The sequence below is a fragment of the Schistocerca gregaria genome, chromosome 7 (assembly GCF_023897955.1).
Source record: "Schistocerca gregaria isolate iqSchGreg1 chromosome 7, iqSchGreg1.2, whole genome shotgun sequence".
Lineage (NCBI taxonomy): Eukaryota > Metazoa > Arthropoda > Insecta > Orthoptera > Acrididae > Schistocerca > Schistocerca gregaria.
In genome coordinates this window covers 469,329,108-469,345,140 of record NC_064926.1, presented here as the reverse complement: position 1 = coordinate 469,345,140, position 16,033 = coordinate 469,329,108, and positions in this window count along the sequence as shown.

Genomic DNA, 16,033 nt, shown 5'->3' with positions numbered 1-16,033 from the left:
CATTCGTGTACCCTTGAGGACTGCACAACACAAAGCTTTATGTCTCGCTTGGGCCCGTCAACACCGGAAATGGACTGTTGATGACTGGAAACATGTTGACTTGTCAAACGAGTCTCGTTTCAAATTGTAACGAGCAGATGGACGTGTACGGGTATGGAAACAACCTCATGAAACCATGGACCCTGCATATCAGCAGGGGATTGTTCAAGCTGGTGGAGGCTCTATAATGGTGTACTCCACAGTTGCAGTGAAATGGGATCCCTGATACGATGGTGAGTCAAATGTAAACGCTAAATTTGTAATAACAAATCGAAATTTCGCGCCGTTATCCTGTAATTTGGTAAGCGTGCTACAAACAGTGTGCAGAATGTCCTGTAGATGGTAGCATTGTGTTGATGCAAACATACCGTCGCAGTATCAGTATAAAGATGGCCGTCCCACTTGCCACTTGCACCAGGGAAGACCAGCGTTCTGTTATTCGGTTTTTGCGCAGTGAAGGTGTGAATGCTATTGAAATGAAGGTTCAGTAAGGTGATGCATGTTTGTTCCAGCAGCAAGTCTACGAATGGAGTAGGAAGTTCGCAAATGGTGTGACGGCAGTGGAAGATGCTCCTCGCCCAGGTCAGGCACAAACAGTTGTGACTCCACAGAACATTGCAGCAGTTGAAGCCATAGTGAAGGAAAACCGTCAAGTGACACTGGATGACATTGCAGCATGTTTACAGATTAGTCATGGGACAGCACACCACATTGTGCATGATGTGCTCCAGTTTCACAAAGTGTCTGCCAGATGGGTGCGACGGCAGCTGACTCCTGAAATGAGAGAACGACGTGTTGATGCTTGTGAAGAACTTCTTCGCCGCTTTCAAAGAGGAGGTGATGGCTTCATTGCAAGAATCGTTACTGGGGACGAATCCTGGGTTCACTTCCACCAACCGGAAACGAACAGAGCGAGTAAGGAATGGCGCCATTCCTCATCACCAAAACCAAAGAAGTTTCGAACAGAACAATCAGCAGAGAGGTTATAGTGACTCTCTTTCGGGAGGAAAAAGGCGTCATTTTGGAGCATTACATGCCTAGAGGGACCACTGTCACCAGTGCATCACACACAGATCTCCAAAAAAAAACATCTGCGGCCTGCAATCAAATCAAAGCGACGTGGATTGCTGTCAGCAGGTGTCGTTTTGCAAAATGGCAATACAAGGCCCCACACTGCCCGTACAACAGTTGCAACAATCACAGATCTCATCCACCATACTCACCAGACCTTACCCCAAGTGATTTTCATATGTTTGGATCACTCAAAGATGCAATGGGAGGAAAGAAGTTCCGTTCTGATGAAGAGGTACGCCACGCAGTGCATGAGTGGTTGCGCGGACTACCAAAAGAATGTTTTTCTAAAGGAATTTATGCACTTTGTAAGCGCTGGAGGACTTGCATTGAGCGTGGGGGAGATAATGTTGAAAAGTTACACAGCTTTGTACCACTTCTGCACAATAAATAATATTTTAAAAAATATTTAAGGTTTTCATTTGACTCGCCCTCGTACGACTAGCTACGACTCTGACAGGTGCGTAAGGATCTTGTGTGATCACCTGAATTCATTCATGTCCATTGTGCATTCCGACGGACTTGGGTAATTGCATCAGGGCAATGCGACACCCCACACGTCCAGAATTGCTACAGAGTGGCTCCAGGAACACTCTCCCGAGTTTAAACACATTCGCTGGCCACCAAACTCCCCACACATGAACATTATTGAGCATATCTAAGATGCCTTGCTGTTCAGAAGAGGTCTCAACACTCTCGCACTCTTACGGAGTTATGTGCAGCCCTGCAGGATTCATGGTGTCAATTACCTCCAGCACTAATCTGAAACTTCCTGGCAGATGAAAACTGTGTGCCGGACCGAGACTCGAACTCGGGACCTTTGCCCTTCGCGGGCAAGCGCTCTACCGACTCAGCTTCCCAAGCACGACTCACGCCCAGTCCTCCCAGCTTTACTTCTGCCAGTACCTCGTCTCCCACCTTCCGGCAATACTTCAGACATTAGTCGAGTCCATGGCACGTCATTTTGTGGCACTTCTGCGTGGTCGCGGAGGCCCTACACGGTATTAGGCAGGTGTACCAGTTTCTTTGCCTCTTCAATGCAATATCCCGGTTAAAAAACCGAAATATCAATAGCAGCTGTGCTAAAAATTGCTTTCAAAATAAACCTTTTTTGAAACGATGAGTAAAATTTATTCGTAAAACTGCCATTGCTCTGTAATATTTCGTTATAACTGAAAATGCTAAAAGCGATCAGTGCTATTTTAATAACAATGCCGACAGGAACGAGCAACAAACATTGCGTAAGAACTGATAAAGTTTTGCCGTTCAGTGTACAAGACTTGCCTAAATCAGGTCTGTACGCTAATTTCTCTCTGTCGTCGTCTGACATCAGTTGTATGTGATAATCTTATTAGGCGCAGACTGAAACTTGACTATAGACTGGTACAGACTAATGCAGACTGGTGCAGGTATCACTGCGCGAGTGTGATCCGCGAGGACAAAAGGTTCTACGTTAGCAGCAATCTCATTGGCTGCGTTATATATTAATATGCGGATCGACGGAAACAGAATTTGGTCCGTCTCTAACGCAGCGCCATCTCATAGTACGGAGACGGACGAGCGCTATGCCTGCGCTGTTGTGCTTAGCGGGGCGCGCTCTAGTGGGAAACTTGGGTACGCGCTGACTACGCGGAACTATGTACACAACAACCGGTTACGGTATTGGCGTGCAAATTCCAGCCTTCGTCGCCGACGAACAGTAGCAAGCATGGGTGCATGAACCAGGCGCCTTTTGTGGAAGTCCACGTGCAACAAGGTTCGCTGAACTGTCATTGAGGAGACACTGTCGGTTGCCCCGCAATTAATCTGGACAATCAGTTGCACAATACTTGCTTGTCTGTTCGACCGTACACACCTGTGAAGCCGTCGTTCACCCCTGTGATCTATGGCCCGTGGAGCAGCACACTTGTCTCGGCGCCACTCTTCAATAGCGCCTTTGTGCCATGCACAGCGTGCTTTAACCATGGCGGCACGCGAACAGTTAACAAATCTCCACCCGTGGCTCGAAAGCGAATGATAATGTCCTTCCGGACTTCAGACAAATCTCCCCGTTTCCGCATAATTGCACCGATCCCCTCCCCCCCCCCCCCCCCCCTCTCCTGCTAATCGCTTCGCTTTACGTATTCTCCACCAGTAGTGCTGTTACCTGCAGCGGCTATTGCAGCTTGACGTCGAACGTAGGTGGTGGTCACATTAATATGTCTGGTCGGCGTATATCAGACAAAAGAAAACCAAAACCTTCATGGAAAGCGCTTCATAATAAAGCCTTAATTCTCAAAATATTCATTACATTATAGTAACCAATAGAGTGCACACATCTCGGCACTAGACAATCGAGAATTATCAGTATTTTATACACTACTGGACATTAAAATTGCTACACCACGAAAATGACGTGCTACAGACGCGAAATTTAACGAGACAGGAAGAAGGTGCTGTGATATGCAAATGATTAGCTTTTCAGAGCATTCACACAAGGTTGGCGCCGGTGGCGACACCTACAACATGCTAACATGACGAAATTTTCCGAACGATTTCTCATACACAAACAGCAGTTGACCGGCGTTGCCTGGTGAAACGTTATTGTGATGCCTCGTGTACGGAGAAGAAATGCGTACCATCACGTTTCCGACTTTGATAAACGTTGGTTTGTAGCCTGTCGCTATTGCGGTTTATCGTATCGCGACATTGCTTCTCACATTGGTCGACTTCCAATGACTGTTACAGAATACGGAATCTGTGGGTTCAGGAGGGTAATACGGAACGCCATGCTGGATTCCAACGGCCTGGTATCAATAGCAGTCGACATGACAGGCATCTTATCCGCATGGCTGTAACGGATCGTGCAGCCACGTCTCCATCCCTGAGTCAACAGATAGAGACGTTTGCAAGACAACAACCACGAACAGTTCGACGACGTTTGCAGCAGAATGGACTGTTAGCTCGGAGACCGTGGCTGCGGTTACCCTTGACGCTGCATCACAGACAGGAGCGCCTGCGATGGTGTACTCGACGACGAACCTGGGTGCACGAATGGCAAAACGTCATTTTTTCGGATGAATCCAGGTTCTGTTTACAGCATCGTGATGGTCGCATCCTTGTTTGGCGAAATCGCGGTGAACGCACTTTGGAAGCGTGCATTCGTCATCGCCACACTGCCCTATCATCCGGCGTGATGGTATGGGGTGCCATTGGTTAGACGTCTGGGTCACCTCTTGTTGGCACTGACTGCACTTCGAACAGTGGACGTTACGTTTCAGACGTTTTACGACCCGTGGCTCTAGCCTTCATTCGATCCCTGCGAAACCCTACATTTCAGCAGGATAATGCACGACCGCATGTTGGAGGTCCTGTACGGGCCTTTCTGGATACAGAAAATGTTCGACTGTTGCCCTGGCCAGCACACGTCAATGGTGGCCGAGCAACTGGCTCGTCACAATACACCAGTCAGTATTATTGATGAACTGTGGTATCGTGTTGATGCTGCATGGGCAGCTGTACCTGTACACGCCATCCAAGCTCTGTTTGATTCAATGCCCAGGCGTATCAAGGCCGTTATTACGGCCAGAGGTGGTTGTTCTGAGTAATGATTTCTCAGGATCTATGCATCCAAATTGCGTGGAAATGTAATCACATGTCAGTTCCAGTATAATATATTTGTCCAATGAATACCCGTTTATCATCTGCATTTCTTCTTGGTGTAGCAATTTTAATGGCCCGTAGTGTACATGGAATTTTGTGCCACATGTTTTTTAAGCATGTAGATACCATTACTCAATTATGTGAAGCCTGCTAACTTATCTTTGCGTCTTTATATAGTCAGATACACGGTAAATTAATGTCGAAAGGTGACACGCCCTCAACTAGTTATTTTATGAAGAGAAATTCGTACAAAACGGTCTGCCTCAGGTCCTATGAAACTCATAATCTAAACATATTGAAATTTCTTCTTTTGTCATCATTAATTTTTCGTGGTTCAATTGAAACGTCCCCTTAGAAAAATTGTACAAGACTGTGCTTAAACTGACACACAAAATTTTTTGCGCAACGCAATCTGACTTTCAAAAATCCCTACAAAAAATGGTCCTGACTAGCATTAACCTATACGTTTTACAAATCACTTACCTCACAAAATTCTTCGTTACTCAGGCTACTGCAATACAGCGAGCGCCACTACTGCCAGCTAAATAAAAGATTCAAACTACTGAAGGCACTAACTACTGACAGGCACAGTTAGCAAATGAAAGATTTTTAATAGAGAACAAACAATGTATTTACCTTAATAATCATAATATATATATAGCAGTTCATGACATCCATTCTTACAAATTTCAAAACTCCGCCATCTCTCTCCCCACGTCCACCACTGCTGGCTGCTCACCTCCAACTGCGCAGCGCTACGCGCTGTTAGCATCCAGCTGCCGCTGCCCAAAACTACAATGGCAGACAACAATGCAAACCAGCCACAGACTGCACACGGCACAGACAGTGATTTTCATACAGAGCGCTACGTGGCGGCGGCGTTACCAATAAAAAAAACCTAAACAGCCTACTTACACAATACAAACAAGAAAAAATAAACTCGGCTGATCTGTGTCAGTTAGAGTTAACGTTGTGCAGTTCTATTACTTCTATTTTTGTTGCCGTTGTTGCTGCTAATAACTCATGTCAGTATTACCGAACGCAATAATTTATAATCGCCAGTTATCGGATAATGTTTAATCTCCTTCCCCTACTCCCTAGCGCCAGCTGAATGCAGGGCGTTAAACCAACGATAGGAAATGGAATGTGTACATTATGAACGCTGCAGTATAATACTCTACACTATTGTTTTAAAGCAGCTCCCAGTCGGAGTATGCATACAACGGGCGTCTTTAAATTACTCCGACATGTAAACTGAAACGAAAATCTGCGACGCCGGTAAGATAATTAATTTCCTGCTATCAACAGAATTAATACCGAATAATCGTGCTGAACAATTCGTTCGATATTAGTTAACTGCCATTTCTTCTGTTATTTATGTGGAATAGTAGATAGAGGATTATTCTTTTTTCGCATTTGTTTTGAATGTCCATTCTTCGGTTTACTTTGGTTTCATCTTCTATCTTCTCCTATCTTGTGATAATGTACTCGTCTTCTAAAACTTAATACGTCTTTCCTCCTGATAATTTGTTTTAGAGACTGTGAGACAAATTTCAACCTCTCTTTGTGAAACACGAGTGATTTTTGAGTTAGTGCTCATGTCCAAAAGTGTTTCAGCACTTTTTTTAAAAAATCTGAATATACAAGGTGGTTTCTAAAAGAGTTGCGAATGGATATTAGAGCTGAAATATTTTATTATGTATATTGCAATAGTGTTTTTTATCTTCATAGCTTGTTGATTAGGTTTTGTTTATCATTCGATAACTTCAGAATGGTTCAAATGGCTCTGAGCATTCTGGGACTTAACTTCTGAGGTCATCAGTCCCCTAGACTTATAACTACTTGAACCTAACTAACCTAAGGACGTCACACACATCCATGCCGGAGGCAGGATTCCAACCTGCGACCGTAGCGGTCTAGTGGTTCCAGACTGTAGCGCCTAGAACCGCTCGGCCACTACGGCCGGCATTCGATAATTAATTGGTTAGCTTATTATATGCAACAACCCCATGTTTTTATGAAAGTAGTTGGAGAAATCACTGAAAATCCATTTCTTTAGTGTAATTTATTTGTGATTACTGTTTTTGGATGTACTTGGCCATTATACAGAATTCTGTGAAGTCCCGCTATCGTATCAGACATTCGTAACTAGGAAGGTAGTAGAAACAGAGTATCTTGGTTTGTTGAAGAACATTTACCTGTTCTCAGTTTTTTTTTCCTTCTGTTACGTCAGAATATCAATGTGTGTCCCACCTGTCGTTCGTAGACCATCGAGGCGATATTAGAGTTCAAGCTATGTACGAGCCAGCTCTGCAGCACCAACAGTACTGATTGCTTCAGTGATTCGTCCACGGAGGCTAGCAATGTCATTGGCTCGTGTTGTTTGACGTAACTTCACAGAAGTTAGTCTAATGCCATTGCATCAGAAAAGCGATTTCCTCTCAGGAAAAATCATTCAGCGCATTCCCACATTCAGACTTCAACTCAGCAGTACACCATCATGCCTCAGTTTGTTAGACGGCTGCAACTCTTCATTCTGTGGTAGGAGGCACTGTTCGAGCACGTCCACGTGAAAATTTCTCGGTATTGTTTTCTCTGTTAAGAAAAGTGAATCGGCCACTCTACAGTCTGTTAGGCTACACGAAACGTTAAGTTTCGAACTGTCACAGATGTGTTCACGTTTATTGTATAGGTTTTGGAGCCACAGATGTGAATGTTGCTTCATATGAAAACAGGCAATCTTTCACGTAGTCACTGACAGCATCTGTGGAAGCCAGTAGGGAGCACATGAATGCAAACTGTAGAGGATGGTAGTTGGGCTCAATGATTGAACCATTTCCATTTTTTCGCAAAAAGTCATAACTGCTTATGTAACTCTTCATGTAGAGCTCATCTTGAGTCCTTCGATTCCCTTGATGCACGACGAACTGACTTCTTGGGACTGCACTGAAATGCATCTTGCACTCTGTCAACCCGTGCTTGAGACACGTGCACTTCGAGGAAGTTCTTTGACACTGCCTGCTCCTTTAAAGAAGATTCTGAAGAATCACATTGTGCTTGTTTTTGCCGGTGATGCCCTCTCATGCTGACATCGATAATTAGGCACACAGACTTTGATCCTGCATAGAGGATGACACATTGGGCGTTCTCCTGATCTGTCGTCATTTTGAGGCACACCAAATGAAATTTGCAACAAAGGACAGAGGAGAAAAATGAGAGCTGGTAAACTTTTTTGAATAAACCACAATTCACTATCTTTAATAAGTATCACGTTACGACTTTTTTGAAATCATACCGGGACTTTATGGACACTATGCATACATATTTCTCTTGTGAAGATAGCCATAAAACCACTGCGTATGTCATTTTTAATTACGATCATTCTGAAAAACCTATCCTCCTAGCAATTTAGGTAAAATACGTCAAAGTCACAACCGACACAGTAAAATGTTTTAAGCCTAATTTTTAATCGTAACCATTGTCAAGTAACGTTATCCACAAGATGATTAAAAAAATCTTACGTATTTAGGTTGGGGTCGAAAACTGACGTAAGATGAATCTGTGTTTCGCTAAAACACATGTAATCTAATCTCACAATTTATGCGGCACACAACTATATGTCAAAAACCAAATTAAGATTAATCCTTTTCATATGTTCTTACCTTTCCCTATCCCTCGAATTGTGCACTCTACTGATAGTTCCAGTTTGTTGTAAAGTATTTTCAGATGATCTTTCACTTGTGTAACTAACCTTTTCCCCTTTTGGTAAATGCTTTACTGGGACTGTAGTATGAAACATTTTGTAAATTTCCTTCCTCAGCTAACTGTTTTAGTACTTCTTCAGTTTGTACTTTATCGTAGTACAAAGGTCCTCTTAAGTTCCAATATCAGTTTTGTTGCAGCATGTTCCAAAGTATTTTTTTTCCAAATTCACCTCTTCCGGATTTCTCATAGTCCAAGTTTCACGTATATGTAATACTATGCGCCAGACTTACTGTTTCTAAAATCCCCCCCCCCCATTTGTCTGCTAAGGAAGATATCTATGCCATTTAAAGCTAGTATTCCTGCCTTTACAGGAACATGCTATTAGCAGACTTTTATCTCTTTGTGGGACACACCGTACAACACCGAAATTATGTTAGAACTGCGTCTTTAGAACAGTGTAGAGACGTTTATAATACGTTGCTGCTACGCCGTTGGTTATTATTCGGATCAACTACACTCTGAAAAAAGCATGACTATGTTTCTGTTCTTTATATTACATAGACTTTGCGCGTTTACTTGCTCTATCGCCACTACGATCATCGTCAACATGAGTAGCAACAGTATCAGCAACAATACATACACGAGTTCATAGTTAAAGTGTAGTTATCTGTTACGGAAACGTATACTAAATAATCTCCTGCTGGAAAACAACATTGCGCTGCCATTGCGTTTACAACGTTTACATTGAAACTGGAAAACCAAGTGACACAGAACTGGAGGAATCAAAATCGTGGGTTCGCCAACTGTCAAATAAACTGCCATACGAGAGGTTTCTCAGTTAGTTTTTTAAAAGGCAAACTATTTATCCGTCGTAAAACTTTACTAGTGCGTTGTTGATAACAACCAGGCATATAATAACGAAATAATAACCCGTTTCCTCATTCAACGTTCTCATGAAATACACAGAATGTATACAAGCAAAAGATTAGAAATTACGAATTTCTTGCAGTCTTTAGCCCACTGTTGTAGTGAAACTTTCTTAAAGAGGCTGCCAATAAGACTGCGAACTGGCTGTTCATTTGTACCGTTCACTCAGAAACAAAATTAAACTCCGTACCAGCGTGAGTATGTTATTAGATACATATTACATTAGGAGTGCCTGATTGAGGAAAAAATCAGGAAATGTTTCTACTTTATAAAAAGAAATGCTTACTCTAAAATTAAATTTATGTTAACAAATAGATTAAAAAAAGGTAAACCCTTCTGTGGTTAAAAGATGACCCTGGTAAATAGGAACGCTTTACTTCCATTCGTGAGTAGTTGTTGTTAGTGTTATTTGATATACAGTTAAGGACACAGTGTCCATTCCTCTACACGATATTTAGTTGGTTGCTGTTGTCGTCTTTCTTAGGCTCTTCTAGGACAATATCCTCCAGAAACGAAACTGTCTTCTGTACCGCAAAACACGGTTGTACGACTAGTTGAAACTCTTAAGGAAAGTGAGGAGCATTTGCTAAACGATGACAGAAGTGACGCTCTGTACTGTGTCTTCGACCGAGAGCTCGCCAGACAGCTGGGTCCCGTCAGTAAATGACTATCATTCGCGAGGAGTGATCAATCAAATCAGGCCTGTTGTGTCTGCTGGCCCGATTATCAAGACGGATGGCAGAGCACTCCTGTGGTAGTCAGGCAGAGAGCCTTCCCGTGTTCGCCACAGGGCGGCAGGCGCATGCCCCGTGCGGGATGATTGACCACCGACTCTCCAGGCGGAATTCGCAAACCTTTCTGTGCTGTTGTTTCCAGCACTAATCGCACACAAGCTGCTCTCAGGCAAGTGTAACAATACGTCAGCTACAGAATTCGTAACTTAAATCATACCTACGAAGAAACCTGCGATTTATAATTTCACAGTTTCCTGTTTACCGATGTCAGAAAAGGAAAGAGCGAGGAATAACTGGATAAGGTTAGCGGGTGTCATGGAAGAACCAAACAGAAATAGACGAGAACGCACGCATAATGTTAAAAATGCGGTACTGGGCAGTCTGTTTCAGAGTCGTGTGCCTGAAACAGAGGAGGCGATGGAGAAAAATTTTGTGTTATTCAGTGTTACAGCCCGCTGGACGTATCCGATGTTATGTTAAAATTGTGGATTGATAGTAGGGATTTGATACATGCGGAGATATGATAAGGACATCAGTGTATAAGAAACCGATGCACAAAAACATAGCGTGTAAATCGCCTCGGCTATTCAGTGGCATCCACCGTAAACGTTCTTTTTGCGTAACAAGCTCAATTACTGCTCCATGACTTCTATCGTCCTCTCAATTGCGTCAAGTTTCAAAAACCAGCGAGTAATTTCCCACTTTTTAATTTACAGAAAAGGTGCTTTGGCGAAAAGATCAACAGCTGTATGAATGTCAAGAGAACGGATGGCAAAGCAATCATAAGCAGAGAAGGAAAAGGTGAAAAATGGTTCAAATGGCTCTGAGCACTATGGGACTCAACTGCTGTGGTCATAAGTCCCGTAGAACTTAGAACTACTTAAACCTAACTAACCTAAGGACATCACACACATCCACGCCCGAGGCAGGATTCGAACCTGCGACCGTAGCAGTCGCACGGTTCCTGACTGCGCGCCTAGAACCACGAGACCACCGCGGCCGGCGAAAAGGTGAAAGGTGGAAGGAGTGTATAGAGGTTCCATACCAGAGAGATGTTCTTGAGGGTAGTACTATAGAAACCAAAACGGACGTATAAGAAGATCACATGGGAGATATGATACTATGAGAATAATTTGATGGAGGTCTGGAAGATGTAAGTCAAAACAAGGCCCGGGAGCAGACGATATTCCGTCAGAACCACTGATAGCCTTGGGAGAGCCAGCCATGACAAAAATCTTCCATCTGATGTGCAATATATATGAGACAGGCGAAATACCGTCAGACTTCAAGAATAATGTAACAATTTCAGTTCCAAAGGAAAGAGTTGCTAACAAGTGTGAAAATTTCCAAAATGTCAGTTTAATAAGTCATGGTTGCAAAATACTAGCACGAATTCTTTACAGAAGAATGGAAAAACTGGTGGAAGTCGACATCGGGGAAGATCAATTTGGATTCCGGAGACATGTAGGAACATGCAAGCCAATACTTATCACAGTAGACAGGTTAAACAAAGGCAAACCAACACTTATGGCATTTTACTCTCTTTGAAATTCTGAAGGCAGTAGAGGTGCAATACAGAGAGCAAAAGGTTATTTACAACTTGTACGGAAACCAAACGGCAGTTACAAGAGTCGATGGGCATGAAGGGGAAGCAGTGTATAAAAAGCAAGTGAGACAGGATTGTAGTCTATCCCAAATGTTATTCAATCTGTATACTGAACAAGCAGTAAAGTAAAACAAAGAAAAATTTGGATTAGGAATTAAAGGTAAGGGGAAAAAATAAAAACTTTGAGGTTTGCCGATGAGATTGTAATTCTGTCAGAGACAGCAAAGGACTTAGGAGAATAGTTAAACGGAATGAATATTGTCTTGAAAAGAGGATATAAGATGAACATCAACAAAAGCAAAACAAGAGTAACGGAATGTAGTAGTATTAAATCAGGTGATGCTGCGGGAGTTAGATTAGGAAATGAGGTGCTTAAAGTAGTTAAGAAGTTTTGCTACTTTCGCAGCAAAATAACTGATGATGGTCGAAGTAGGAAGGGCGTAAAATGTAGACTGACGAAGGCAAGAAGAGAAATTTATTAAGGTTGAATATAGATTTAAGTGTTAGGAAGTCTTTTCGGAAAGTATTTGTATGGAGTGTAGCCACATAGAGAAGCGAAACATGGACGAGGACAGGAAGAGTATAGAGACTTTTGAAACGCTGTGCTGCAGAAGAATGCTGAAGATTAAATGGGTAGTTCACGTAACTAATGAGGAAGTACTGAACAGAACTGGGAGACAAGAAATTTGTGGCACAACTTGACCAAAAGAAGGGACTGACTGATAGGGCACATTTTGCGAAGTCAGAGGATCACCAGTTTAATACTGGAGTGAAGTATGGGGGCAATAATCGTAGAGGGAGACCAAGAGATGAATACACTAAGCGGATTCAGAAGGACGTAGGTTGCAATAGTTATTGAGAGACGAAGAGGTTCGCACATGATAGAGTATCATGGAGAGCTGCATCAAACCAGTCTCAGGACTGAAGCCTGCAACAACAATAATAGAAAAGGTGCAGTTATCCTCGAACCGAAACTTGGTTGGAACACCATGGTAGCCATGGCCGTATTCGGGAAGAAGCCTTTGCTTTCGTCAGACCTTTAAACTGACTTACCCGCCAGTTATAGGGGGGGGGGGGGGGGGGGGGGGTACTGTTTGGCGTGGACGAACCACAGTGCAACTCGGAATTTTTCACACTGACAACAATTTCAAAATAAAATTCAAAGCAGACGACTACCTGCAGCTCTCTGCAGTTGAGAGTGAAAACCATCAAAACGAGACGTGGAAGCTGAACTAAAAAATTTGACTGCCGTAGGAGAACTGTTTGTCTTAGAGATGTCATGCGAATGCGACCGCATTGTCGTACAATAAGTGCTGCACATCTATTTACCGGTTCTACACTTGTTCGCGTATTCTTCCGACAGTTCGGCTATTCATTGGTTATCAATATTAGTTCACTTTTCTCAGACCTTTCAGTGTTCAGAACAGTCCAGAGATGGGAATTACTCAGAGCAAAAACTAATGGGTAAACTCAATTTTAAAGTCGAGGACGTTAGAGGGGGAAAAAACTGCGAGGCTGTGTTACCAACTTGGCGGCCATTTTGGAAGCCGCCGTCTTGGACGCAAGTCGTAATTGTCAAATGGAAAGGGACTCACTCGATATATCAAAAATACAGAGCATTACTCGAGGAAAACAGTGACACCTTTCATTTGGGCATAGCATTATTCATTCTCGAGTTATGTCACATTTTGTGCGGGACGAGGCAAAGGCTGGTAATACATTAAAGGTTACATGATGTGCTTGATGTTTTTCTCGTGTAATTCTATATCTGTTTCGTACAAAGGAGATAACTGCGTTTGCATTTGAAAATTACTTTTGCATTCAAGATGGCGGCTTCCAAAATGACCTCCATGCCTGTTTCTACCATTTCACACTGGTTCTCCTCTGTAGCAGAGAGGGCAGCGCGGCTGACTGCCGTGCTGCGGAACCTGGCTTCGATTCCCGGTGCTGCCATGGATTTTTCCTTGGTGGGAGGACTGGAACGAATTGTACTCAGCCTCCTGATCCCAATTGAGGAACTGCTCCACAGATTGGTAGCGGCAAACCGACAACGGCCGGAATTGTGGTGTACTGAACCGCACTCCTTTATACTGCTTGCAGGTGACGCCACAGGCAAAGGATGACATGGCAGTTGGTCGGTGCCGATTGACTCGTCTGTAGCCAGAAGAGCGCTGCTTTCTGCTTTAAAAAAATGTTCAAATGTGTGTGAAATCTTATGGGACTTAACTGCTAACGTCATCAGTCCCTAAGCTTACACACTACTTAACCTACCGAGCGACGTGGCGCACTGGTTAGCACACTGGACTCGCATTCGGGAGGACGACGGTTCAGTCCCGTCTCCAGCCATCCTGATTTTGGTTTTCTGTGATTTCCCTAAATCGTTTCAGGCAAATGCCGGGATGGTCCCTTTGAAAGGGCACGGTCGATTTCCTTCCCAATCCTTCCCTAATCCGAGCTTGCGCTCCGTCTCTAATGACCTCGTTGTCGACGGGACGTTAAACGCTAACCACCACCACCACTACTTAACCTAAATTATCCTAAGGACAAACACACACACCCATGCCCGAGGGAGGACTCGAACCTCCGCCGGGAACAGGTGCACAGTCCATGACTGCAGCACCTTACACCGCTCGGCTAATCCCAACGTTCTGCTTATCAATTTCGTACTACTTGATTTTAAATTCCTTTACACCACGTATTTTTTGTTTTTGAAGGGTGGTTCGCCGGCCGGGGTGGCCGAGCGGTTCTAGGCGCTACAGTCTGGAACCGCGCGACCGCTACGGTCGCAGGTTCTAATCCTGCCTCGGTCATGGATGTGTGTGATGTCCTTAGGTTAACTAGGTTTAAGTAGTTCTAAGTTCTAGGGGACTGATGACCTCAGCAGTTAAGTCCCACAGTGCTCAGAGCCATTTGAACAATTTTTGAAGGGTGGTACTGTAGGTATGGGCCACCCACCATTTTCTCCAATGTTCAGTAAAATGTATTATGCAGACTCCACCACAATTCCGGTAACTACCGATCAAAACTCTAGAACACCCTGGCAGAATAAAACTGTGTACCAGACCAGGACTCGAACTTGCAACCTTAACATTATATGAACAGTTCTCTTACTACCTTCATAACAACTTTCGCCAGCACCTCTCTCCTATTCTCCAGACTTACCGGAATGTTTCCCCAAATGAGGGATCCTCACTAGAAACCAAGACTCGAGCTCAGGATCTTTGGCTTTGGTGGGAAAGTGCTCTATGAAGTGAGCTACCCAAGCACCACTCACGACCCTTCCTCTCAGCTTCGTTTCCGCCAGTATCTCGTCTTCTACCTTCCAAACGTCACGGAAGCTCTCCTGCCAAACTACCAAGACTACCACTCGTGGAAGAATGAAGCACTTCTTTCTTCCAGGAGTGCTAGCCCTGCAAGTTTCGCAAGAGAGCGTGTGTGAGGTATGGAAGGGAGAAGACGAGGTACTGCCGGAAGTGAAGCTGTGAGCACCGATCGTAGGCCGCGCTCGGCTAGCTCAGTTTGTAGAGCAACTGCCTGCGAAAGCCAAAGGTCCTGAGTTGGTGCCTCGACCCTGCACACACTTTTATCTGCCAAGAAGTTTTATATCAGCGCATACTGCCCTACAGAGTGAAAATTTCATCCTGAGCTGTACTAGGTTTATTGATTGCGATATCCTTCAGTTTTTATTCCTTGCCTCTGTCGCCTCTGCCCTCCCGACGAGCGGAGATAAAACCTGAGATGATAAAAAGTGCAGCAGAAGGAGGCGCCGCCTGGGTCGCTAATGACGCATCGGCAGCGCGTGATCGATGTCCGGCCGGGCGCGATCGCCAGCAGGCAGTCAGCTTTTTGTCGCAGCCGCTGCTGACGTGAGCCAGATGGATCGCCCTGCTGACGCGTCGCTCAGAGGCCGCGGCGCGAATAGAACGGCTGCAGCCAGCCAGATTGCCGCTTGCGCACGGCTCACCTGGTCGCGCGCTGTCCGCTATAGCTCCATCATCGGATTTTCCGAACGATAGCCATTCTGCCTTCATACAAGGGGCGCGGACAGCAGTTATCTCGTGTGTCACTGGCGAAAACTTCCGCTTCTGCGTATTTTAGCCGACTTCGCGATACTGACAAACTGGTCACTGTCGTCGCATCCATTGTGCGCAAGTACAACCTGACCCCATAGAAGCTTGAAACTGAAGCTTATCATAAGCGGTTGAACGAAATCGCTGTGAGTCATCCTGTTTATTTATTTATTTATTTACACTGATGATCCAAAACAATAGCCGGCCGCGGTGGTCTCGCGGTTCTAGGCACGCAGTCC